Source organism: Oryctolagus cuniculus, chromosome 3 (assembly GCF_051225735.1).
Source record: "Oryctolagus cuniculus isolate XC-2025 breed Fujian yellow rabbit chromosome 3, ASM5122573v1, whole genome shotgun sequence".
NCBI classification, from domain to species: Eukaryota; Metazoa; Chordata; class Mammalia; order Lagomorpha; family Leporidae; genus Oryctolagus; species Oryctolagus cuniculus.
Genome location: NC_142869.1, coordinates 183859222 through 183885280, shown reverse-complemented (window position 1 = coordinate 183885280; position 26059 = coordinate 183859222). Strand labels below are relative to the sequence as shown.

Here is a 26059-nt window from a genome sequence, read left to right as displayed (position 1 = left end):
ACACGCCGAGTACGCTGCTCTCCTCCAATCAGGAGCAAGTCCTACAGTTTATTGGTTGAACTGGAGGCAGCTGTGTAGAAGCTGCTTCTCCCTTCTCAGCGCCATATTGTGGGCGAGCAGATGCATAGAATAAGTCTTAATTCCAGTAACTCAGTCTAGTCCGAGTCGCTCCCCACACTATCCTTACTTCTGATGACATGATTCTCCGAAGTCAACTTCTGTGAAGCAAAATGCATTTCTCCCTGGTCCGTATTTTATTAAAGGGTTGACACTGCTTTTTCACAGCAGAAAGAATCCCCAACAATCAACACTGCTGAAACACAGGCAGAAGCAGCCACATGGGACCCACTGCCACGCGAGGGCTTCCCTTCGCTGGATTTCCCAGGCTCAAAATTCCTTCGCCTCCCACGTGAGTGCCATGGGCGCACAGAGTCCCAGGTGAGAAACCAGGCAGAAATGAGCACAAGTCCGGTCCCACCACCAGGAAATCACTCCAAGTGTGTGTCCCACAAGAGGGCGGTCTCTCTCCAGGTCTGGGAGAACACAGGTGTACATCGGCCCCAGGGTTCTGTGCTGCATGGCTGGAGGCCTGTTCTGTGTCTGCTGCACCACCCAGTGTACCCAGTGGGCCCTCAACATGGCCACAAGACTGACTTTGGAAAGTGAAGTGATGGGACAGGAGTGCCTCACGGAACACAGGGCGGCGGCAGTTCAGGCACGCCCCTGGAGAGGCCGGGCAGCTGTTAGGACCCAAGTTCCAAAGAGCTTAGCTGCAGGGGCTGGTCTGGCCACTGAGCTGGAAATCAGGGAGTAACCATGGCGATGTGGTAGCCTGTTCACCGAGACCAGCACCGACTCGGACCCCCTGCAGCTGAGAGTTGAAGAGGAGGAGGAAACACTGACGGAGAAAGATACGGAACATCACAACTGATGAAGCAAATGTGACTTGGGACCATGCAGAGAGAAGAATCTTTCAGCAATGCACCAGAAGCTTCCTGAACCGTAATCAGCAACTTACATTCAAAACAAAACAAATACCACCTGGATTGAGAACAATAGGAAGAATGCAAAAGTAAAGCTTACACATTGCTAATGACTCTTAACACTTCTGCGACCACTTGGAGGGCAAAGGAGAGGATGTTTGTGCATAAATGCAGGCATGTGTGCACACACACACACACACACACAAATAGGGCATCACCCACCCCCAGCCCCACCTCGGCCTAGCACAGTACTAGCAGTTCAAAAGGTGAAACTGTTCCTTTAATTATGCCAATTGTGAGATGGGGAAGGCGTCAGTGGAGAAGGCATGTAAAGCAGATTGCCCCATTTGGAGAGATGATTCTTGGAAATGAAGGCTGGCACCCTTCCTGGACTAAAGGTTGCACTGAATAACCAAAGAGCAGGAGGGCCGGGCTCCGCCTGCTTCAAAGGCAGGCGCCACGCCGGAGCCAGCCGTGGGAACACAGAGGAAGCAGGGAGAGCACAGGGCCTCAGGCTGCTATCTGCCCCAATTTAGGAAAGAGTCCTGGTTACCTTGGAGTCTGCTTCCCAGAGAGCCACCCTTAGCAAGGGCGGAAAAGCCGCTCAACAGTCGGGCCCAACGGGAGGGCTGCAGCGAGGAGACCCTGCCCTGCCATCCGGACCACGTCCGGCAGGTGGATTTTTAATCTGCGTCTTGTCCTAGAAGAGCACGCAGGGTGGATGCTCAGGAAAGGGCACTGAGCTGTGGGTCAGAACACTCGACTCCACTTCCATTCTGCGATACGGGACCACTCTGTGGAAGCCACGAGGGAAAGAGCTAGAACCACAGGCTTTAGACACAATCTATCACAGCAGGACTGAGAGAATTGGCAGGAAGCGGTCTGTGAACAGAGCAAGAAAACAAGAAAGCTTTGGCTCCACCAAAAGCCAGGTCAGAATGCAGATACAGACACGGAGACACACGGTGTGTGCGTGTGCAGGCATGTGTGAGTATGTATATTAACAAAATCTATAGCTAGTCCTCTCCTCCACAGCCGCCCACAAAGTTCCACAACCACATTCTGAACAATAATGGGTTTATGGAACCAGGAAACATCATCTCTACACAGAAGCCACCGTGGTTCCACAAAAGCAGCCTCTGCCGCGGGGTGTGTGTGTGTGTGTGTGTGTGTGCTGGGAAAGGCAGCAGGGGGAGGCAATGACGGATTCCAAAGCCGGAGGGGCCACCCCACACACAGCGCTACACAGGAAACAGAGGAGACACAGCTTCTGGAAGATCGCACAGCGAGTCTGCAATCCTCTGACAACAGCAGAGATGACATACACACTCGGGGAAAAACAGCCTAAACTGGTGGCCTCCCTGAGGCAAGCCGACCTTGTTCCCGGCATAGAGCTACACACATTCTGACCAGTTTAACTCAGCTGAGGTTAACTCCACTCTGTCGATGATAGGACCTCAGTCCTGCCACGTGACACCTCTCGGCCAATGAGATGCAGAGAGATCTCTAGGCAATTTCCGGGACAGGTTTCCTTGTTCTCTACAAAAAAGAAGTCAACTAGAAAGAGCTGATCTTTTCTCCAGGCACTGCTGAGTTTGGATGTGAAGCCGCCTAACCAACACACCGCGGGCAGGGGGACAACAACAGAAAAGACGCTGGCTCTGTACAGCCCAGCCCAGAACTGCTGCTTAAACACACCGAGCTTCCCTTTCTGTCGAAGTACTTCTGTCCCTGGAAGCCACGAATGTCCTTGCCAACGGTCTACTAATAACTAGTCCTTAAAAAAGAAAGCGATTCGTTTTCCACCATCCTGCTGTCTCTAAGAAGTGAGTTCGGCTGAGGCCCCAGAGGGACACCCCCCCAACTCTTCCTGACGGCTTCCTTCCTTTCACCGTAAACCTTCTCAGGACCACTCACAGCTGTCAGGAGAAACCCCCACCCCTCTGTGATACACTGGACCCCACTCTCCTGCAGTGCCCCCCAGAGAGATCACCTTTTCCCAAGGCTGTCTGCGCAGAAATTTCAGAATTATGTTCCTCTATTTCCCGTAGCTTTCAAAACTTTGGTTAAAGTTGGACCCACAACAAAGTTTTCTTTATCCACCTGCCTTTCAGATACTGCTTCTATCTCTCATAGATTCTCTACTGATTCTCAATTAATTCCTTTCAGACAACTGTGTTCTTACAGGCTATGCATATCCTTTGAGCCTTGTTCTACCTTGCCCGTTTCTCAGGCCCAGATACTTCAAAGAAATCAGTGTCATTTAGCCAATGAATGAAGCAATCAATTAGTGTCTGTCCCCCCCCAAACAAACATGCCTAATCATACAAAAGTAGTAATCATGTTAAAGGTCACATATTCAGGGGGTGGACACTGTGGCACAGTGGCTTAAGCAGCCACTTTGGATGCCTACGTCCCATATTGAGAGAGCTGATTCAAGTTCTGCCTGCTTCACATGCAGTCCAGCTCCCTGCTAATGCACTTTGGTAAGCAGCGGACGGTGGCTCAAATACTTGGGTTCTCGCCACCCATGAAGTGGACAGAATTCCTGGACAGAATTCCTGGCTCCTGATTTTCACATGGCCCAGCCCTAGCTGTTGTGGCCATTTAGGGAATGGGCAAGTGGACGGAAGACCTCTCTCTCTGTCACTCCATCTCTCAAATAAACCAACATATCCTTTAAAAAAAAAAAAAGTCATATATATTTATGGATAGATCTGGACAGAATTCCTGGCTCCTGATTTTGAAATGGCCCAGCCCCAGCTGCTGTGGTAATTTTGGGAATGAACCAGTGGATGGAAGATCTCTCTCTCTCTCTCTCTCTGTCACTCTCTCTCTCAAACAAATCAGTACATCTTTAAAAAAAAAAAAAAAAGTCACATATTTTAAAAGAAAACTGGGGGGCCGGCGCCGTGGCTCAAAAGGCTAATCCTCCGCCTTGCGGTGCCAGCACAGCGGGTTCTAGTCCCAGTCGGGGTGCTGGATTCTGTCCCAGTTGCCCCTCTTCCAGGCCAGCTCTCTGCTGTGGCCTGGGAGTGCAGTGGAGGATGGCCCAGGTGCTTGGGCCCTGCACCCGCATGGGAGACCAGGAGAAGCACCTGGCTCCTGGCTTCGGATCAGCGCGGTGCGCCGGCCGCAGCGCACCGGCCACAGAGGCCATTGGAGGGTGAACCAACGGTAAAGGAAGACCTTTCTCTCTGTCTCTCTCTCATTGTCCACTCTGCCTGTCAAAAAGAAAGAAAGAAAGAAAGAAAACTGGGGTAATTCAATACCGTCAACCTCTCAGTATCCAAAATGTCCTGCAAACACACATCATACATATGATGTGACCTAATTAAAATACCTTTCTTTAAACACTGACATTAAAATGACCTATTCTTCAATATTATTTTTGTGACATTTAATGTTTCCCTTTTCCTATAAAATATATATATATTTCAGCAATATTTTCTTTAAAAATTTTCATATTAGGTTTTAGAGCAGTTTTAGGCTCACAGCAAAACTGAGTGTTAAGTACAGAGACCTCCCGTACCCTTCCGGGCCCTCACGTGCGTGGAAGCCACGGATGTTCTCTTCCAAACATGGAACACTCTAAGGCGACCTTGCAACCCAGATCCTCACCGATTATCTCTCTGTTGTTAACTGTACTCGGTGTCCACACAATCACCTTACAAAACACGTAATGGAACACAACTCTAAACTTAAGACTTCTTAAACGTATGAACTGATGGATCTCACGCAGATCCAGAAAAACAACTTCACCCAGCTTCTCACTTCTTTTTTTGCGACCATGAAGGTCAAACAACAACAGAATCCAGGGCTGAAAATCGTGGAAAGACAATGAGGCTTTTGGACGTCTACCAGCAACTCTCAGTCACTCATTTTAATCTAACGAAAAGTAATGCTGATCATAGCCACGTATCATACAAAATGGCTTTACCAGACTATTGGACACAACGCGACTTTCCCATATGGAAAACCCACCTTCTGATTACATCTTCCCTAGGGAAAACAAAAATTCTATGTGCCAAACCACAGTTTAACTTTAAATAGTGGGGCTGACACTGTGGTGCAGCAGGTTAAGCCACTGCTTATGACATTGGCATCTTATACCGGAGCGCTGGTTCGAGTCTCAGCTCCTCTGCTTCTGATCCAGCTCCCTGCTAATGCACCTGGGAAGCCTGAAGACAATGGCCCAAGCACTTGGGCCCCTGCACCCATGTGGAAGACGGGGATGAAGTTCTTGCTCCTGGCTTTGGCCCTGTCTCGCCCTGGCTGTTGAGGGCATTTGGAGAATGAACCAGCAGATAGGAGGTCTCTGTGTCTGCCTCTGTCTCTCCTCTTCTCTCTGTCACTGCCTTTTGAATAAAATCTTTTTAAAAAGAGTAGATGTGGTATAGAAATATAATACAAATAATCATTCAATCAATAAACAGCTATTGGTCATCCAATAGTTGCCAAACGCTATGGCAGGCACTGGGGATTCTGAACTATAAACCCATTCCCTGCCTTCAAGATAGCTCACTAAAGTCAGGGGCTGGCGCTGTGGCTAGAGAGTGAACACCCCATGAGATGCTGGCACACCGTACATGTGCTGGTTTGTGTCCCTGCTGCTTCACTTCCAACCCAACTCCATCCAAATGGCCTGAGGAAAGCAGCGAAAGATGGCCCAGGTGCCTGCGGGAGACCTGGGTGAATTCCTGACTCCTAGCTTCAGTCTGGCTCACCCTTAGCCAGTGCAGCCACTGGGGGAGTGAACCTGTGGATGGAAGTTTCTCTCTCTCTCTCTCTCTCTCTCTCTCTCTCTTTCTCCTTCTCTTTGTAACTTTCATATAAATAAATAAATCTTTAAAAAAAAAAAAAAACCTCACTAAAGTGGGGGGTGTCAAAAGAGATCAATGTACACACAGAAATCAGTAAATCAAAGCCGCAATTGAGATCACACTTCATGTTCTGGAGGATGGCTGTCCTAAAAAAGACATACATTTGCTACAACACTCTTGAATCTCAAAAATATCATGCTAAGTGAAAGAAGCTAGCTGCAAAAGGCCATAACATGTATGTTTCCATTTATGTGAAATGCCCAGAATAGAACAGTGGACTAGTAGTTGCTGGCAGCCGGGGGTGGGGGGGTGGGGTGGGGGCGTGGGTACAGTTACGAGAAATGACTGCTAATGGGTACGGGGTTTCTCTTTGGAGTGATGAAAATGTAAAACTACATAGCAGTGATGGCTGCACAGTTCTATGCATGTAATAAAAACCATCGAACTGTACACTTTAAATGTGATGTGCTTAAAGCGGTCAAAATGCATATGGAAATGGGGCTGGCATTGTGTCTCAGCAGGTTAAGTCACCACCTGCAACACCCGCATCCCATTTGGGTGCCAGTTCAAGTGCTGGCTGCTTCCTTTCCAATCCAGCTTCCAGCTAAGGTGCCTGGGAGAGCAGTGGAGGACGGCCCAAATCCTCCGGCCCCCGCACCCATGTGGGAGACCCTGATGGAGTTCCAGGCTCCCGGCTTCGGCCTGGCCCAGCTCTGGCTGCTGTGGCCATTTGGGGAGTGAACCAGTGGCAGTGGATGGAAGACCTCTCTCTCCCTCCCCTGTCTTTCCTTCTCTTTCTACCTTTCAAATAAGTAAATAGGTCTTAAAAAAAATACACATGGAAATCAAAATCTTCAGACATTCAAACAATCAGCTGGAAGGTAATAACACAACCAATCAGTTGGAAAGAAATTATTTACAAGAGTTAATAACGGAAGAGATAAGAGATGTATATAACCTATACATAGAACACTTTTAAACATTACTAAAAATGCATAGAAAAACAATACATGGGAAGAAAACCTTATAAAGATGTTAATTCCCCCTAAGTAATTTATAAATATAATGTGATCTCCATGGAAATACCAATAGGCTTTCTCGATTCTAAAGTTCATATGGAAAAGCAAACATGCAGAATAACCAGGAAACCACTTAAGAGGAAAAGCAATGAGAGAGTTGGCCCTTTAAAATATTAGAAGAGAATATAAGCTGTAAAATAATTAACAGAACCAATGGAAAAATACACACAGTCCAGAAATAAGCCTCCAAACCTGTAGAATTTAGTGTAGGATAAAGCAAACATTATGATACCATGGGGGAAATACAACTTTTATACAGATGTTGATATAAAGTTATATCCAAACCTCAAAACAGCAACCAAATGAACCAACATAAGAATGGGAAAAAGTGAAATTACTGAAGTACACAAAGCAACTTGCACATATGAAGTAGGACTAACTCTGACTCAAAACACAGAAGCCATCAAAAAAGATCAATTTGATTGCATAAACCTAAAGACACTTTCAAAGGAGAAAACTTCAAACTTCATAACTCATATCAAAGATAATATACAGAGAATTTTAGAAATTAAAGAAAAGGTTGGAGCCAGCACTGTGGTGCAGCAGGTTAATCCTCTGCCTGCAGCACTGGCATCCCATATGGGCGCCAGTTCTAGTTCCAGCTGCTTCTCTTCCAATCCAACTCTCTGCTATGACCTGGGAAAGCACTGGAAGATGGCCCAAGCACTTGCACCCCCACACCTGTGTGGGAGACCTGAAAGAAGTTCCTGGATCCTGGCTTTGGATCACTCAGCTCCGGCCATTGCAGCCATTTGAGGAGTGAACCAGTGGATGCAAGACTTTTCTCTGTCTCTCCTCTCACTGTCTATAACTCTACCTCTCAAATAAATAAAATCTTTTTAAAAAATTAAAGAAAAGGTTAGGAACATAGTGAGAAATGTGTAAAGTTCAAAACACAATTCATAAAAACAATGTTAAATGATATTAAATAAATAAAAGGATGTTGAACCTCACTTATAACAAAATAAATTTAAATTAAAACTTGAATGAAATACCACTTCTCACCTATCAGCAATAATTTAAAAGTCCGACAACAGATTCTGTGAACAGGGTTCTAAGGGACCAGGCACTTTTATATATTGCTTGTGGGAGTGAAATATGGTACAAACCCTACAGGAAGAATTTGTCAGTATCTTCTAAAAGTTACAGATATTCTTATCCTTTGACAAAAACCTGAATTCTAGAATATTCCATGCTGCAGATGTGCCTGCAAGAATGAGAGCTGACACGTCTGTCAGAGGATCTATTACGAATGACTTGTAAGTAGCAGAGAGTTGCAGTGTTTGTGGCTGTAAAAAGACTGAAGACGATCTACATGTAGCAGCAGGGAGAGAGTTCCAGAACGTATTAGTAGGAGGAAAATTTAAGATGTAGAACAATATGTATGGTAGGTTACCTTTTAAATAAAATAAGAGTACACACACACATACACACACACACACATACACACTCTGTACAAAGACTCAAGGGTTAAGGTACCACAATGAAAACAGTTGCCCATGAAGACACAAAGCACAGAGGTCATGAATTCACTGTGTATGCGTTTCTGCATAGTTTAATTATTTTAACTTTCAAACATAAAGAAATGTAGACAGAATAATCCAACAAAGTCCTATATACCCATCATCTAGCTTTAACATCTTTATAGTTGGGAACTTTAAGTCATATAAATCCATTATTTACCGTGAAAAAGCTCAATTAAAAGTTTTCTTAAACTGAAAAGAAACTATATGCTATGGCCCTAACCTTCAGTATCACACTAGTGATACAGTCTCTCTGGGTAAGAATTTATTCCTAGGGACTTCAGAACATATTTTAAATACATATCCTTCATGGGATATATTCTAAGAATAAAACAAAAATACAGAGAAATGTTAAAGCTTAATTTTTATAATATAAGTGTTGGCATTTCAGAACTATATTCCTTATAGGTTGAAGAAATAAAGATTTTCTGTATAAGAAACAAGAATTACAATAATAGAGCTGAGGATAACATGTCAGCCTGAACTCTTGATTCTGAACACTGTTTCCTGGCTGTGTCTACTGAAATACCCTGAGAGCCGGTCACCTCCACGACGGGAACCACCCTGACGCCCGCCGTGGTCTCAGCACAGATGCCATCGTCCAGCAGCTCTGGAAGGCACAGGATGAGACGGGGGCATTCTGCGCCAGGAGGCAAGGAAGCTTTTCCAGAGTGCAGAAGCCCAGCTGAGAGACTGCAGAGGCTTGCTGAAGGGGCCCGACTCCTGAAGTTATAATAAGGACGGATGCTGAACACACCACACCCAGTCAGGGAGCACTCACGGCTGCACAGCGAAACAGAAAAGCAGAAAACCCACCCATCACTATTTGAAGTAGTTATTACAAAACTCCTAACTTTGAAAAACAGTAATTAGAAGGAAAGTATTATCAGAGATCCAGCCTTCCCAGTGGAACTCTGTGGGGAGCAACTCGGACTAGACTGTTACTGGAATTAAGACTTATTCTATGCATCTGCTCTCCCACAATATGGTGCTGAGAAGGGAGTAATAGCTTCTACGCAGCTGCCTCCAGTTCAACCAATAAGCAGCAGGACCTGCTCCTGATTGGAGGAGAGCAGCGTACTCGGCGTGTGGGTAGCAGAGTTGGGATTGGTGGAAGAGGACTATAAAGGAGGAGAGAGACAACATGCACCAGGAACATCTATCTGAAGGAACACCTGAGCAGCCCCCGAGAGAGCCGGCCGGCGGTATGCTGCTCCCCCGCAGAAGTGGGGAAAGTGGCAGGGGGAACCGCCCTTCCACGGAGGTGGAAGGGTCGGTAGCCAACCCGGGAAGAACCAGCAGCAAACCCGGGGAGGGCCGAGCAGACAAAAGAACAGCGCAGGGTCCTGTGTCGTTCCTCCACGAAGACGGGGAGCGACAGAACTCACATCACGGTCACCGGAAAGCCCCACCTGATGGGGGAAGCCCTACTGTAGAAGTCAAAGAGTCAGGAAAGCATGGCACCAAACCCAGGGAGAGTATGAATTCAGGGAAGAATGATCATCTGATGCCGATACCATTAAGTAAATAGTCTACACCACACGGATCACTTTCTGTTAACAAGGAGAACGAGGCGGACAGCGCCGGGTTGTCACAGCCCCCATGCAGGGATCAATCTTAGCATCTCTAATAGTGGTCTTTTCCAGTAACAGACAGTGCAGGAGGCAGAATCACCTCTGGTGTAGCCTAGTCAGAACAATGAACTTGACTCCAGCATGCCTTAGATACAGGAAATCAGAGGATGGAGAAATCAACCCCACGCAGCCAGCAGGAGACAGGTTCTTTGAGCAGCAAGTGCCTCTCTCCGCTAAGGGCCTGTATGGATAAAAGACTAAGAGGAAGTCACAAACACAGGGCATGGTCCTGGATCAGATATTCATTTCAACAAACCAGCTTCAAAGGCTATCTGTGGGCTAATTATAGGAATTTGCATATGAACTTGACATTAAATGATATGAACTTTACTACTGAAACACAAAGTTGGAAACTGTTAGCAGAAACAAGCAGATTAGAAAGCAGTAACAACCGGCGCCGCGGCTCACTAGGCTAATCCTCCACCTGTGGCGCCGGCACCCCAGGTTCTAGTCCTGGTTGGGGCACCGGATTCTGTCCCGGTTGCTCCTCTTCCAGTCCAGCTCTCTGCTGTGGCCCGGGAGTGCAGTGGAGGACGGCCCAAGTGCTTGGGCCCTGCACCTGCATGGGAGACCAGGAGAAGCACCTGGCTCCTGGCTTCGGATTGGCACAGCGCACCAGCCGCAACATGCTGGTCCTAGTGGCCACTTGGGGGCTGAACCAATGGAAAAGGAAGACCTTTCTCTCTGTTTCTCCCTAACTCTGCCTGTAAAAAAAAAAAAAAAAAAAAAAAAAAAAAAAAAAAAAAAAGGCAGTAATACATATCATTTTTATTTTTTAAAAACTGCATATATCTATATATAGAAAAAGAGTATATGGGGGGGAGGTAGGGAGGGGTTTACTTGCCTTTATGTTCTAATTTCCTATAATGCACAAATGTTTCTGTAATAAATACATGAAGAAAAAATAAGTTAAATAAGGTTTTAAATTCCGCCACTAATCTACAAAAGGCCATCAAAGAGGTGACATGTCACCTTTCTAATATGCCAAGTGGCCTGTCCATCAATGGCTTGCAGGGTTTCTGGAGTGACTCAGGAACAATCTCCAAGTTGTAACTTTGCTGTCTGGCTGATCCCCAAACAGCAGCAATACTATTAACAAACAAACAAACAAATACAAACTAGTGTGACAGCTCAGGTCTTGAGAGCAGGAATGAGAGCAAAGGCAACTGTAAATGGGCACCGAAATGCCTCCTCGAGCACACTTCACCTCCACTTCCTGGCTTGAATACCTTACCAGCAACATCCCAAAAAGCTCTAGGAGAAAACAGAGGCCAGCAGGAGTTCACACAGCATCCAAGACTCAGAGAGAAAGCCTGGGTCCACTGTTGGCAGAGCACCTACCTCAGAGTCACCCAGTGACACCTGTTCACAATGGTGACTTCTGTTCTAGGCATCACTGTCCATTCCAGAAGACACACTGCACACTCTAAAAGGTGCTGGGTTCCTCTAGTATGACGTCACACACAAAAACCTGTATCACCAAGATGATGCTGTACAATCACTGATTATAAGCTGGAGGCCATGTCCACAGTATGTGTGACAGCAACACAGCAGGGAACACAAACACCCACAGACGCGCCCCTGTCTTCACGAAGCTAGGCAGGCAGAGAACGAACACACCCAGACAGAGGGGTAGCTGGAAACTGTAAGTTCAGGAAGGATAAGGACAGGTGCTCTGAGGTTAGAAGAGGGGTCATGGATTTGCACGCCAGGGCCAGAGGCGGCCTCCTGCAGGAAGCAATGCTTTCAGTTTGACTGCACAATGAGAACAGCCAGACAAGTGGAAGAGCATCGCACATGGGGAAGCCTGTGTGTGTACAAGGACCCTTGAGTGGGAAATGGCTGGGAGCCGTCACCCTACTCAAAGAGGCCAGGATGTGGCAAAGAGAGAGGATGACTAGTATCAAACGGGAATGAGAAGTAAAAGGGACTGTGACGTCACCAATGCTGAACAGGCCCGGGGACTGCGTCGGAGCATGCTGGGAAGCAGCTGGACACCTCAAGTGGGAGAGCGATGAGATCTACTCTACACTTGGTATCACCCGGGAATCAGGGAGGAGGCTCAACTCAGGCTGGACAAGAGGTCCAAACGGCAGCCTGGGGGCCTCACTGGGCTCAGAGTCTGGTTTCACTGAAACACAACCCTGGCTACTGTGTGCTTTCACTGGACAGCTGAAGAGTTAAGTACATGTACCCAAAACCACTTGGCCTGTATCTTTGTAGAAGTTTGTCATGGTGCCGACACTGTGGCATAGCCAGTAAAGCTGCCAATTGCAAAACCAGCATCTTGTGTGCAGCCCTGGCTGTTCCTGTTCCAATCCAGCTCCCTGCTAATGTGCCAGGGAAAGCAATGCAGGATGGTCAAAGTGCTTGGACCCCTGCACCCACATGGGAGGCCCAGAAGAAACTCCTGACTCCAGTTTTGGCCTGGCCCAGCCCCAGCCATTGTGGCCATTTGGGGACTGAACCAGTAGATGGGAGACTGTGCGCATGCGTGTGTGTGTGTGTCCCTCTCTAACTCTTTCAAATAAATAAATCTTTAAAAAAAAAAAAAAGTTTGCCACCCCTCAGGCTGAGGCTGGCAGTGGAGACACAAATGGAGGGGGGGTTTGTGTTAACATAGTCCACCTTCACTTCTCACCAATTCTGTGACTGTGAATTCACCCACTTAGAAAACTTGTTTGCAAGCGCATGGTCAATATGCAGGGCACTTGCAGCCATTCCCACACCTGCAGAGCAGGAGAAGGTCAGCTGTGCTGCCCACCTGCACACACGACCCTGCGCCCCTGCTTCAGCTGATACCACCAGCATCCTTTAAGCAACCTATTCAGTGCCACATTGTTTTACATTTTTGTTTAAAATGGCCCCAAGCCCAGGCCAGGCTGGTGCTGTGGCATAGCAGGTAAAGCCACCACCTGCAGTGCCGACATCCCATATGGGTGCCAGTTCAAGTCCCAGCTGCTCTACTTCCGATCCAGCTCCCTGGGAGAGCAGTAGAAGATGGCCCAAGTCCTTGGGTCCCTGCACTCAAATGAGAGACTTAAAGGAAGCTCCAGACTCCTGGCTTCGGATCAGTGCAGCTCCAGCCGTTGCGGCCATCTGGTGAGTGAACCAGTGGATGGAAGACTCTCTCTCTCTCTCTGCAATTCTGCTTTTTAAATAAATAAACAAATAAGTCTTGAAAATATAATAGCCCCAAGCCCACAAATACAGTCTGTGTCCCTAAGCAGAAGGCTGTGCTGTGCCTTCCAAGAAAACATGCGTGCTAGACAAGCTCACGAGGGCTCCTGGCTGAGCTCAGTGTCAGTGAGTCAACGACATATATTAAAATAAATTGTCCTGCAGAAATAAAAAAATAAATAAATAGTCTTGGGGCTGGAGCTGTAGCGCAGAGGGTGAAGCTGCTGCCTGTGACGCCCGCAGCCCAGTCGGAGAGCCAGTCCAAGTCCCAGCCGCTCTGCTTTCAGTTCAGCTCCTAGGTACTGCGCCTGGGAAAGCAGAGGATGATGGCCCCAGTGCTCAGGCCTCGGCATCCGTGTGGGAGACCAGAGTGGAGTTCTTGGCTCCTGGCTATGGCCTGGCCCAGTTCTATTACAGCCATTTGGGGAGTGAACTGCTTGGGTGCCTCTCTCTCTCTCCGTCATTCTGCCCTTCAAATAAATAAGTCAAAGAGAAAGAGAAAGAGAGATGGCAAGAGAGAGAGAGGGAGGGAGGGAAGGGAGCGGGAGGAGGAGACACAAACACAACATGTGAACGGAGCTGTCAGGCACACTGCTGGCTCAGGGAAGTCCAGGCACAGACACAGCCTGCAGAGTCATTGAAAGCTTGGCGGTGACGTTGCCCAAGGAGAAGTAGAACGAGAGCGGAACCTAGGCGTGAGCTCAGCCAGGAACTCTGTCGCTTCCCTCGTGAGCAGGTGGTTACTTTAAATCTGTATTTGGTGGTATGCATCCAGAACCCACCAGTGTGCAAACTCCTCAAACTAGTAAATCTACTTGGGAGAAACTGTCTGAGAATTCAGATAAACCTTAATGCCACGCAACAGTACCCTGAGGAATAAAATTAGATGTAAAATTAGAAATAACCTAAACATTCGAGGACTGTTTACACTGATGCTATTTCTCACCACATGTTCTAATCTTAGAAATTTTAACCTCTCCAGAAGGCTGATAAACATCCACTTCTTTTTCCTTCAAGCTTTTTTTAAACTGATATATAAAAACTGTATGTATCTATGGGATACCATGAAATGTTTCAATTTACGTTCACAATGTATAATGTTCAAATCAGGGTAAACTTAACCTATCTTCTCAAACATTTCTTTCTTTTTTTTTTTTTTTAAGGTTTAATTATTTATTTGAAGGGCAGAGTCAGAGAGAGAGAGAGAGGGAGACAGGTATCTTTCGTCAGCTGGTTCATTCCCCAAATGGTTACTACAGCTGCGGCTGGGCCATCAGACTCCAGGAGCCCGGAATTTCACCCAGGTCTCCCATGTGGATGGCAGGGGCCCAAGAACTCGGGCCATCCTCCACTGCCTTCCCAAGTGGATGTTCAGGGAGCTGGATTGGGTACCAGTGCTGCAGGCAGAGGCTTAACCCACTGCACCACAATGCCAACCCCAGTTCTTTCTTTATGATGAGCACTGAAATCCTTTTTTCTAGATACAGTAGAGCACCATTATCTATGGTCACCCTACGGAACACCAGAACTTCCTCCTCCTAACTGCAACTTAGCAGCCATTAACCAACCTGTCTCCAGCTCTCACTCTCCCTTCAAGCCCTTTTTTTTTTTTTAAAGAATTATTTATTTATTTGTTTGGGGCTGGTGCTGTGGCATAGTGGGTAAAGCCGCCACCTGTGGCACAGCATCCCATGTGGGCATCGGTTCTAGTCCTGACTGCTCCTCTTCTGATCTAGCTCTCTGCTATGGCCCGAGAAAGCACTAGCAGATGGTCCAAGTGCTTGGGCCCCTGCACCCACGTGGAAGACCTGGGAGAAGCTCCTGGCTTCTGGCTTCAGAGCAGCCCAGCCCCTAAGCATTGTGGCCATTGGGAGTGAACTCTGGATGGAAGACCTCTTTCTCTCTGTTTCTACCTCTCTCTGTATCTCTTTCAAATAAATAACCTTTTAAAAAATTCATTTATTTATTTATTTGAAAGGCAGAGTTAGAGAGGGAAAGACAAAGATACCTTCCATCCGCTGGTTCACTCCCCAAATGGCCACAACGGCAAGGGCTGGGCCAGGCTGCAGTCACGTGCCAGGAGCTTCTTCTGGGTCTCCCACACGGGTAGCAGGGACCCAAGCACTTGGGCCATCCTCTGCTGCTTTCCCAGACGCACTCTCAGGGAGCTGGAGGAAGAGAGCCAGGCCGTGTCCTGGCACCCCTATGGGGTGTGGGCATTGCAGGTGGAGACTTAACCTGGTATGCCACAATGCTGGCCCCTCAAGCTTTTTTAAAAAGTGGATTATTTGCCTTTATCTACTAAAACATAAGCTGCTCCAGGGCAGGGATTTTATGCATTTTATTCATTGCTATACACTCAGTACCTGGGACAGTCCCTGGCATGTTGAACATGCTCAGTAGATTTTTGTTGAATTTCATGTTTTGCTTGAGTAGAGTTTATGTGCCGGTGTGTGATGAGACGCCCGGAGCGTTTTCACATTGCTGTCACGCTCTCCCATCACTGTCTGTCTGACCAGCTCTCCTTCCCCCTGCACCACCTGCCGAATGCTCAGACCACAGGGCCTCGGTTCTGGCTCACCTGCTTGGCCCCACGAGGGGTCTGTCAGCTTCCAGATCTGAAGCTCTGGTTAGTTTTGGGAGAGGGGCCTGTTCGCTGCTCTCAGCTTTCAGGCCTGACTGTGCTATGCCCACCACTTTACCTTTCAAGGAAAGCAGCAGAAAGCAGCTTCTCAAATTTTAGAATGCTTATCTAGATTTTGACAGAAACAAAGTCCATTCATATTTAGGAGAAAACAGACAAATTTATAATTGCATTTCCTTACCCAGGAAGGGACTGGGAAGACTCCACGATGCGGCTGTGACCAGGAGGTCGCCGCTGTGAGCTCTGGATCCAGGATGCCAGGGGGGACCCCGACCTGCGATGACTGGGCTGCCTGCCCGTCCTGGCCTCTCTGGATCCAGGCTGCCGGGGGGGACCCCGACCTGCGATGACCGGGCTGCCTACCCATCCTGGCCTCTCTGGATCCAGGATGCCGGGGTGGACCCCGACCTGCGATGACTGGGCTGCCTGCCCGTCCTGGCCTCTCTGGATCCGGCTACCGGGGTGGACCCCGACCTGCGATGACTGGGCTGCCTGCCCGTCCTGGCCTCTCTGGATCCGGCTACCGGGGTGGACCCCGACCTGCGATGACTGGGCTGCCTGCCCGTCCTGGCCTCTCTGGATCCAGGCTGCTGAGTTCTGGCTAGTCTGCACTTCTGATCCAGCCTCCTGCCAATGCTCCTGGGAGGCAGCAGATGGTGGCCGAAGTATATTCCGGCCACCTACGTGGGAGTCCTGGGTGGAATTCCAGGCTCCTGGGTTAGCCTGGCCCAGCCCCAGCCCCAGCCCCAGCTGTTTGGGTGTTTGGGGACTGAACCAGCAGACAGAAGATCTGTATGTGTTTCTCTTCCTCTCTCTGTCACCCTGCCTTTCAACGAAATAAATAAATCTTTGAAAAACAACAACAACAACAACAACAACAAAAGAGGGCTTGTGGCTTGGCTGTCCATCACCAGACCCCTCCCACAATGCCAGCTCTTAGACTCCCTCCCTCCTCTGACCCTGTCTGATGACAAGAGGGCAGGCAGATGGGGCCACAGAGTGTCAGGGACATTTATGTCTGGGTTACTTACACCCTAGCATTATAGGTCTCCAGCTTGGTTGCCTCTTCTCCAGAACGGATCCTAGATGTGTCTTACAGGGATTGGGGGGGTGGGGTGGGATGTCAGTCTTGCACCTTACGCTGCATGGTGCGTGGACTGCTCTAAGTAGGAAGCAGGCAGCCTGCCCGTCAATACAAGAGCATGCTCTGGCCTCAGGTGAACTCGGGTTCAAGCTCTGGCTCTACCAATTACTGGTTAGGAGACTTTGGAAATATCTCTAAGCCTCAATTTCCTCTTCGGTAAATGAAGAAAATCACAGAGCGCTTAACTGTGGCTAATACTAAGACGCTACTGGGAGAATGGAGTCTGGGCCCGGGCCCCCTGGAGAACTGCAGACCGCCGGCTCTGGAAGAGCCAAGAAAGCAGCTCCTGCACTGACTGGCCTGCCCCAGACACTGGCCGGGGGGGCTGGACCTGCGCGCTCCTGTGGCTCTGGAAGCCAGGGACGAAGGGCACCGGGGCTGTGAATAATGCTAATGCCAGGCCTCTGACTCTCACGTGCCCAGGAAAAGCTGATTTAAAACCATCTGATGTTCAATATTTGGTGGCTGTTTCCTTCTGAACTCAGTCCTCAGGAAACAGGCCTCCTGAGCTGGGAACCAGGGATGGGGCCCAGCACGCCTCTTTCTTAAAGATTTATTTATTCATTTGAAAGGCCGAGTGACAGCGAGAAGGAGAGACAGATTTTCCCTCCCTGGATGGCCATCACGGCTGGGGTTGGCCAGGCAGGGCTGAAGCCAGGAGCCAGGAATGCCATCCAGGCCTCTGCCGTGGGTGGCAGGGACCCACACACTCGGGCCATTTTCTGCTGTTCCCCAGCCGTCATTAGTAAGCAGTCGGACTGGAAGTAGACCAGCCGACTCAAACCGGTGCTCCCGTGTGGGATACAGGTGTCCCAAGCCAGGGCTTAACCCTCTGTACCATAATGCCAGCCTTGTCCAGCATGTTTTAATAAGCCCTCTAGGTGACTAAGGGTCAAAAAAAGTTGGTGAATCATTTCTCCAGAAAATTTCCCTACACAAATATCCCCCCAGAGAGTTCCAGGTGTACATCCACGTGGACCCTCATACCTGCAAGTACAGCAAGGCAAATTACACACCGAGTCAAAGGAATGAATAGGTGGGGAATGAGATCTGCCCTTGTAGGGAGATAACCAGTGGGTGTGAGCAGACAGGAAAGAGGCCATTCAGGATGAACGGCAAAAGCCATTTCCACCATGGCCCAGACCCACACAGAGGCAGGAGAAGCCACGTCCACCACGGTCGAGCCCACAGAGAGGCAGGATAAGCCACGTCCACCTCGGCCCAGACCCACACAGAGGCAGGAGAAGCCACGTCCACCATGGCCGAGCCCACACAGACGACAGCAGTCAGGTGTACCAGGTCCTCTGTGAGGCTTCCCAAGTGGGAGGAAAGACCAGCGATGGAGCACCTTAACAGGCAGAGTCAGTTTCATCAACTGTGCCCCACTAGGCAACCATAAACACAAGGCCAAGGTAGGAGGGAGAAATGGAGAGCAGCCATGATGCCATCGGTGGCCATCGCCTGTACAGACAACAAACATGCAAGCTGCCCCTCACGAGGGCCCCAGTCCTGGACCTCACTTTGTCAAGACCCCAGCCACACCCTTCCCCAGGAGAGGAGAGTCCAAGGATGGGCACCCACTCTTCCAGACCAGGCTCCGCGTCCCTGGGGCTGTGGGATTCCCTGTCCCGAAGGCCTCACACCTGCAGCCAGGCGCTTTCCCAGGGCCTGTAGGTACAAACACAGATCTGGCAGGTGGCAGAAAGCACCTGTAGGTCCAAGGAAAGGCGGGGGTGGTCATGGTTTGGACATGAAGCACAGAAAGAATGGGACAGGTGGCAGGCTGGGGGACTTGTATTACACTCCTGCCCCAGGACCCCAAGTCAAGGGAAGCCTGCCCCCAGCTTGTGTGAAAGTGTTGCGTGCTAAGGCTTCTAAAGGACACGCACCTCAACTGAAACGGGGCCAACACCACATTGAGAATGCATCAGCAGGATCCTATCTGGGCTCAGAATGCCAGGCCTGAAGAGAGGGGGCCTCCAGGGTCAGAATGCCAGGCCTGCAAACAGAGGGGGATCTCAAGGATCAGAATGCCAGGCCTGCAAACAGAGGGGGGCCTCCAGGGTCAGAATGCCAGGCCTGCAAACAGAGGGGGACCTCCAGGGTCAGAATGCCAGGACTGAAGACAGAGGGGAGGCTCCAGGGTCAGAATGCCAGGCCTGCAAACAGAGGGGGATCTCAAGGATCAGAATGCCAGGCCTGCAAACAGAGGGGGACCTCCAGGGTCAGAATGCCAGGACTGAAGACAGAGGGGAAGCTCCAGGGTCAGAATGCCAGGCCTGAAGACAGAGGGGGGCCTCCAGGATTAGAATGCCAGGACTGAAGACAGAGGGGGGCCTCCAGGGTCAGAATGCCAGGCCTGCAAACAGAGGGGGACCTCCAGGGTCAGAATGCCAGGACTGAAGACAGAGGGGAGGCTCCAGGGTCAGAATGCCAGGCCTGAAGACAGAGGGGGGCCTCCAGGGTCAGAATGCCAGGACTGAAGACAGAGGGGGATCTCAAGTTCTGGTTCTGCCAAAGCAAAGAATGACTTCACTGTACTTTGGGAAGTCAGTTTTTTGAATCCATGAGATGCCCTAGACTGTGAAGCTCATCAGTTTTACTGGTTTCTCTCCTGTGTTGTTGTCGTTGTTAATGAGTAGCTCAGGTGACAAGCTGTGAACTTTCTCAGGGAAACATAAGGAACAACTTCTTAGCAGAGACTAAATGCTGGAGCCAAGGGCACTGCGGCCCTGCTCTCCTTCGGAAAGAGGGAAGTAGGCCCTCAGGATGGGCTCAGCCCTGCTCCACAGGCTGTGAGGGGCCCCGGGAGGACCAACACTCAGCAGCTCCCTTAGGGGTCTGGGCAAAAGGGGAAGTGGCTCTGGCAGCATCCCAGAAATCACCGACACCTGGAGCTCCACCGGGCCGTGCGGTCCAGTAAGCTCCACACGTGTGTTCTAGAGGGTTCCGAGAATTCCATGCACACTGCCTGGGGGGCAGGGGTTTGGGAGAACCCTGCTCGCACTCCACCTCTGTGCAACACCGGGCAGCCTCGTCCCTGCTCTGCACCGGGGCTTCCTCTGCGGCAGAGGCTGGACAGTAACACGTAAAGCCCCCCAGGGTTCTGCCGCGACCCTGTAAGAGGCAGTGGGACGTGAGCAAGCCTACACAAGGCAAAGACGCTGTAGGAAACAGAGGACAGCCCTCCACAGCCAGACTGACCCAGCAGCACCCTGAGGACACTCAGGAAAATGCAGCGGGACTCAGCCTTTCTTCTCATGGTCATTCCCTGAACCATACAGAGTAACAAGCACTTACACAGCCCTTTAGGATCAGGCATTGTAAGGAATCTGGAGGTGATTTAAAGCTCGTAGGTACTGCCTCATTTTATATAACAGACTCGAGCACAGAGTCCGGTATCTGTGGGTCTTCCTCATGGATACTAAGAGACGATCGTAACTATCCTTGTACTGTCAATGCCAGCAAGTTCTCCTGATCCTCAACCACTGCCGTAGCGTATGGAGAGGAAAGAGAAAAGGAGAAACACTGACCGACCCCTGGACCAGACGTGCTGACAAGAGCCCTCTGGCACCCTTGGCGGCGTGACAGCGGCCCAACCGGCTCCCTGGTGCCCGACTCCCCCACACTACCCAGCCTCCCCACAGGGCTCCCTCCACCTGCCTCCTTCCTTCTACCATACCAAGGCCTGTAAAAATTGCCTTGTTCAAGTAGCATTTTGATGTTATCGGTCCCTTCTCCACACCATAAAATGTCTCTTGAATTAGAACCCCTTTTAAACCTTTCAACAACTGATCCCAAACACTCACCATTCTCATCTGCTGGTCTATTTTGTGCCTTACCACTCCAGCCAAGCAAAAATTACTTCGCAAATGAATTCCATTATGCACTCTCCTTACTCACCTTGTTAATCCCGCACTAGAGCTCTGACTGTGCCCGCTGTCTCTCTACACAGGAATATCTCATTTACCCAGCTTCCCTGGAAATAAGCCGATCCGCAAAACTAATCTATATCAACGAGTTCCCCCTTCTACCAGAAACTTAACCCTTTATGCAGCCTGGAGTCAAGGTGTAGTCATACAAAAGAGTTTGTTTTATGCACTTTCGCTTTTGTAGTACATGAGAGACTTCTCGTTCAGTTAACGAACGTGGTGAACACTGACAAGGCTCCCTGATGGTGCAGGTCCTTAATGAGCACCAGAGTCACACGGTGCTGTGGCTGCAGTACAGGCGCTTAGGGGACATGGCCTGGCCCAAGTGTTTCCTCCGCATGCTCTCTTTCTCTCAGTCAACTTCTTGCTCTCTCACTGTCACAAGTCCCTCTGAAACTCACTTTCCTCCCAAAGACCCTCCTATCAGCTTGGATCCTGGTGAGTGGATGCACTTACATAGAACTCAGGAGGGTGTATGTAGCTCGCTATCTTTCTGCAAATTTGCAAGAATGCCCATGCTGGTTTTTGTCAGAGCCTAGAAAGTCTTCATAAGATTTGAAAAAAAAAAAGAAAAGAAAAAACTGGGGTTGACATTGTGGTGTGGAGTGTTAAGCCACGGCCTGCAACACTCACATGCCATACAAGCACCAGTCTGGTCCCAGTGCTCCACTTCTGATCCAGCTCCTCACTAACGCACCTGGAAAAGCAGTGGAAGACGGCTCAAGTGCTTGGGTCCCTGCACCCAGTGGCAGACCCAGATGGAGCTCCAGGCTCTCAGCTTCAGCCTTCCCACACAGAACCCAGGAGCCAGGCATCTCATCTGGGTTTCCCAAGTGAGTGTAAGGGCCTAAGCACTTGGGCCATCTTCCACTGCTTTCCCCGGAACATTAGCAGGGAGCTGGATCAGTACTGGAGCAGCTGGGGCTCGAACCAGTGCCCATAAAGGATGCTGGCATAGCAGGCAGCTTTACTCACTATGCCACAACACCAGGCCCATACATAAATCTTAAAAACAAAACAAAAAAAATTTAAAAGAACATGCTTCCAGGGGCCGGCACTGTAGCGTAGTGGGTTAAGCTGCTGCCTGAAGTGCCCAGCATCCCATATGGGCTCCAGTTCGAGTCGCGGCTGCTCCACTTCCAATCCAGCTCTCTGCTATAGCCTGCGAAGGCAGCGGAGGATGGCCCAAGTGCTTGGGCCCCTGCACACATGTGGGAGACCTGGAAGAAGCTCCTGGCTCCTGGCTTCAGATCCTCACAGCTCTGGCCGTTGCAGCCAACTAGGGAGTGAACCAGTAGATGGAAGACCTCTCTCTCCCTCCCTCTCTCCCTCTCTCTCTCTCTCTGCCTCTCCTTCATTCTCTAATTCTTTCAAATAAATAAATAAATCTAAAAAAAAAAAAAAAAGAACATGCTGCAATCTATAACTGTGCACCAGAAATACTTCCCCATGCAATGTTTCTAAAGGTTCTACAGCCATCTCTCACTGCAGGTAGACAGAACTGCATGGGGGAATGCCCGTCAGCTCACACATTACAGCACATGCTTTCTGTGACAAAGGTTTTATAAAGTCCACAGCACCAGCACATGCAGAACAGTCAGTCAATCTTAATTTTGGTGGCACTTAATTAATCAGAATATCTCTCTCTCTCTCTCTCTCTCTCTCTCTGCCTCTCCTTCATTCTCTGTGTAACTCTTTCAAATAAATAAATAAAGCTTAAAAAAAAAAAAAAAAAAAGACCATGCTTCCACAACTAGCAAACTAGGGCAAAAGTAGTTAGGGAAGAACTGCTAAAACAGACTGCTTTGAAAAACCCTACAAGTTTGTTAACTGTTGACTTCAGAAATAAGTGGCTTGTAAAACCACAAAATTACTTTGCAGTTTTGAAGGTTTGCTGCTTTTTTTTTGGGGGGGGGGGGTGACTTTACTAGTCTGCTCTCTGATGGAAAAGTTACCCATCAAGAAATACACAGGTAGGGGCTGGCTCTGTGGTCTACTAGGATGATTCTCTGCCTGCAGTGCTGGCGTCCCAAATGCAAACTGGTTCAAGTCCCAGCTCCTCCTCTCCCGATCCAGCTCTCTGCTGTGGCCTGGGAAAGCAGTGGAGGATGGCCCAAGTGCTTGGGCCCTGCACCCATGTGGGAGACCAGGAGAAGCACCTGGCTCCTGGCTTCCATCGGCACAGCTCTGGCAGTTGTGGCCATTTGGAGAATGAACCAGTGGATGGTCTCTCCATCTCTGTCTGTAACTCTGCCTCTCAAATAATAAATAAATCTAAAAAAAGAAAGAAAAGAAAAGAAAACACAGGTTGCCACAAGGCTGTCCACTGCTTCCTCTGCCTCTTCCATGGACTCCGGACCAAAGAGAGGAAGGACCGCCCCTGAAAGTCTGACTTGTAACTGCTCTCCTAACCACCCAGCTCACTCACCCGCGGGAACCTGGGAGAACAGGTATGGATTCTGCTGACTCCGAATCTGTAAGGAAGTTGACAAACTGCCCTCTGTAAAGCTGGACAGACCGATACTGCCCTGAATCATCAGGATGCACCTGCACTCTCTCAAGGCTCTCACACTTCTGTCCTCTGCATCCAGTCTGTCAGATCTGCGGTCGCGAAGACTCGGGAGCGGGGAAGCAGGGGGGTGAAAGTCAGAGTGCCCAGCAGAGGCAAGCAGGGCTGGCTTTGCCGGCTGAGGGTGCCACAAGGGCTGCAAGAGAAACGAAGACTTGAGGCTGAGGCGAGTGCAAGCAAACCAGGGGTGCGGGGAGCAAGTCACTCCTCAGACGTAGTAAAAGGACAGCCAACTCACCACAGATTTACGAAGCGCCCCCAGGTTTAAGGAACCGCACAGCTGTTGTGGGGGACACAAGATGAATCAGAGACGGTTCTTGCCCTCCAGGGGCTCCCGATGATGCAAGAACCCTGCAGTCTCTCTCCTGCATGAGCTGCACTGACGAGAACTTTACTGAGGAGCTGTACTCAGTTTTGTTTTCTGAGAGGAGCTGGAGAGTTCACAGGCGATGCTCTCAGGAACACAGAACAGGGGCTGTAAGCAGAGGCTGTGGAAACCCAGTCAGCATCTGCAAGTCCACAAAGGGTCCAGGGAAAGGCAGTGAGCGAAAGAAAGCAAGCTCCAACGACGCAGGCGAGCCCGCAGCCAGGGCTGGGAATCTTGCCGACTGGTCAGCGCAACACTGGAACTGGTCACTGAGGGAGTTCTAGGGTCCTTTCCCGGGGAAAATGTTGTAATGAACCAAAGGTTTCAAGTCCCAGACAGGCACCCTCCTGAAGGCAGGCATAAGCCACCTCTCCCCTGAGGTCGCCTCCTGCTCTGGGGCTCCACGCTCCCGGGGCAGAGCCGGCTCCTCTTCTCCCACAACTTCTTGAATGAGCCACTCTGGGTAAGCAGCCCCTGTACGCTGCTGGGTGACCACTCGATCTCTGTCCCCACCAGGAGGAGCCACACCGCCACCTACCAAGAACACAAGACCTCAGCCGGGCGGCAAAGCCAACAGCCATGTGTGGGTGCCAGCGGCCCGTGTGCAAGAGAGCCGGTAACAGTAAACACGGAAAACACCAAGTCTCCGAGCCACAGCCAGTGCGTGCAAATGAGAAACGTATTTGCATTGACAAGGATGCAAAATTTAAGTCATAAAAAGAGGAAGACAGAATCATCTGCAAATGAAAAATAGCAACACCTAAGAAATTTCTAAGGAAATTCATGAGTACTTTCTACTTACAGAAATACCTTTCTGAGTCCAAATAAAGAAAATATTTCAAGAGAAAACGGGGAAATGGAATCTTTCTTTTACACCTTAAGAAAATATAAGCATATAAAAAGAACTGTCACAAAAAAAAAAAAAGAAAGAAACAAACAAACCCCACTTTGAGTCAGACCCATGGCCCAGTAAGTCCAGGGCTCAAAGTCCTATTTTCACCACCCACAGTCCCTGAGCTCCCGGAGGACAGCGGCCACGGCCACGGCCACGGCCACACCTTGGTCACTTCTTCAAGCCAAGAGCCTACCACGGGGCCTGCACACAGCAACCCTCCAATGTTTGCCGAATGAAGGCATTAAAGACACACCCTTATCCGCGAGGCCGGGGAACAAGGGAGTCCATGTGGGGCTGGAGGGGGCACAAGCGCAGCCCGCAGTGGGGTCCCGTCACAACCACCACCATGAAGCTCAGCGGGAGGAAGGAACCGCCTCCCGTCCAGCCTGCAGCCTCCTCTTCTTCCCCCAACAGCGTACTGCTATGTGAAACGGAGCTGTTACGGGCCTGGCCCTTCCTAGTCCACTCCGTACAGGTGGTTCTATAAAGTCTGCTGACATCTTTGATAGCAATCCCCAGTGCTATAAGACTTGCAGAAAGCACCGGCAAATCGCATGTGCAGAGAGCCAGAAAAACGCTCGCATATCACACCGTCTCGATCCTCACTGCGTGGTTCCACACAGACCTCCAAGGTGGTTCCCCCAGACAGGTCTCCGTGGGAGGAAGGGAGAGAGAAATGAGGAAACAGAAAACCTAAAGCATGAAGAACAGGGGCAGCTGTAACTTGCATGAAGCTCCCAACCTCCTTGTGTGGGAAAGTGATGTTTTATGCATGAGGACGCAGACCCTGGCTGGTGCCTGGCAGGGGGCCTTGGGGAGCCCCTCCTGGGCTCCCTCGCAGGGCCTGCCGCCTTGTTTAGGAGCGGATCCTGGTGCAGGGCGAAGGTTCTCTTTCCTCCCTGGGGATGCCTCCCAGGGCACAGCTGCTGCTCCTGAAACTCTGCTCTAGCGGTTTGCTGCCACGTTTTGTAAATGAGATAGAAAGTGCCATTGCAGAAGGGAAATTCTCTACCTGAAACCAGCAGAAACTCAGCGGGAATAAAGAACCTGGAAAGGTCACAGAGGAGTAAAAAAAAAAAAAAGGTTCTTTCTTCTGTGGCTATAGGGGGTTATTGTCGCCGGTGCCCAAACTGGAAAGGGAATAGCAGGAGATTAATAATTGAAATGTTGCTATTATTGGTTTTCTAAACTATTTGTTGGTTATTCTTTCCCTGGAGTCATCATGCCTGTCAGCAGCTCAGAAGATAGAGGGATTTAACACACACCGAGAAAGCCTGCGACCGCCG

General features: G+C 49.6%; 1 protein-coding gene across 7 annotated transcripts in view; it reads right to left on the bottom strand.

Moving 5' to 3' along the window:
- The window catches only part of HIPK2 (homeodomain interacting protein kinase 2), a 195516-nt gene that overhangs the window by 164280 nt on the left and 5177 nt on the right, over positions 1-26059 (bottom strand). For 2 of the 7 annotated variants that reach the window (XM_070071417.2, XM_070071418.2), the window contains exon 1: positions 23750-25856. The exons of the other annotated variants lie outside the window; for them this stretch is intronic. The gene's annotated coding sequence lies outside the window, so the exon portion shown is untranslated. Of the gene's footprint in view, positions 1-23749; positions 25857-26059 lie in introns of those variants that run through there. 7 annotated transcript variants of the gene reach the window in all.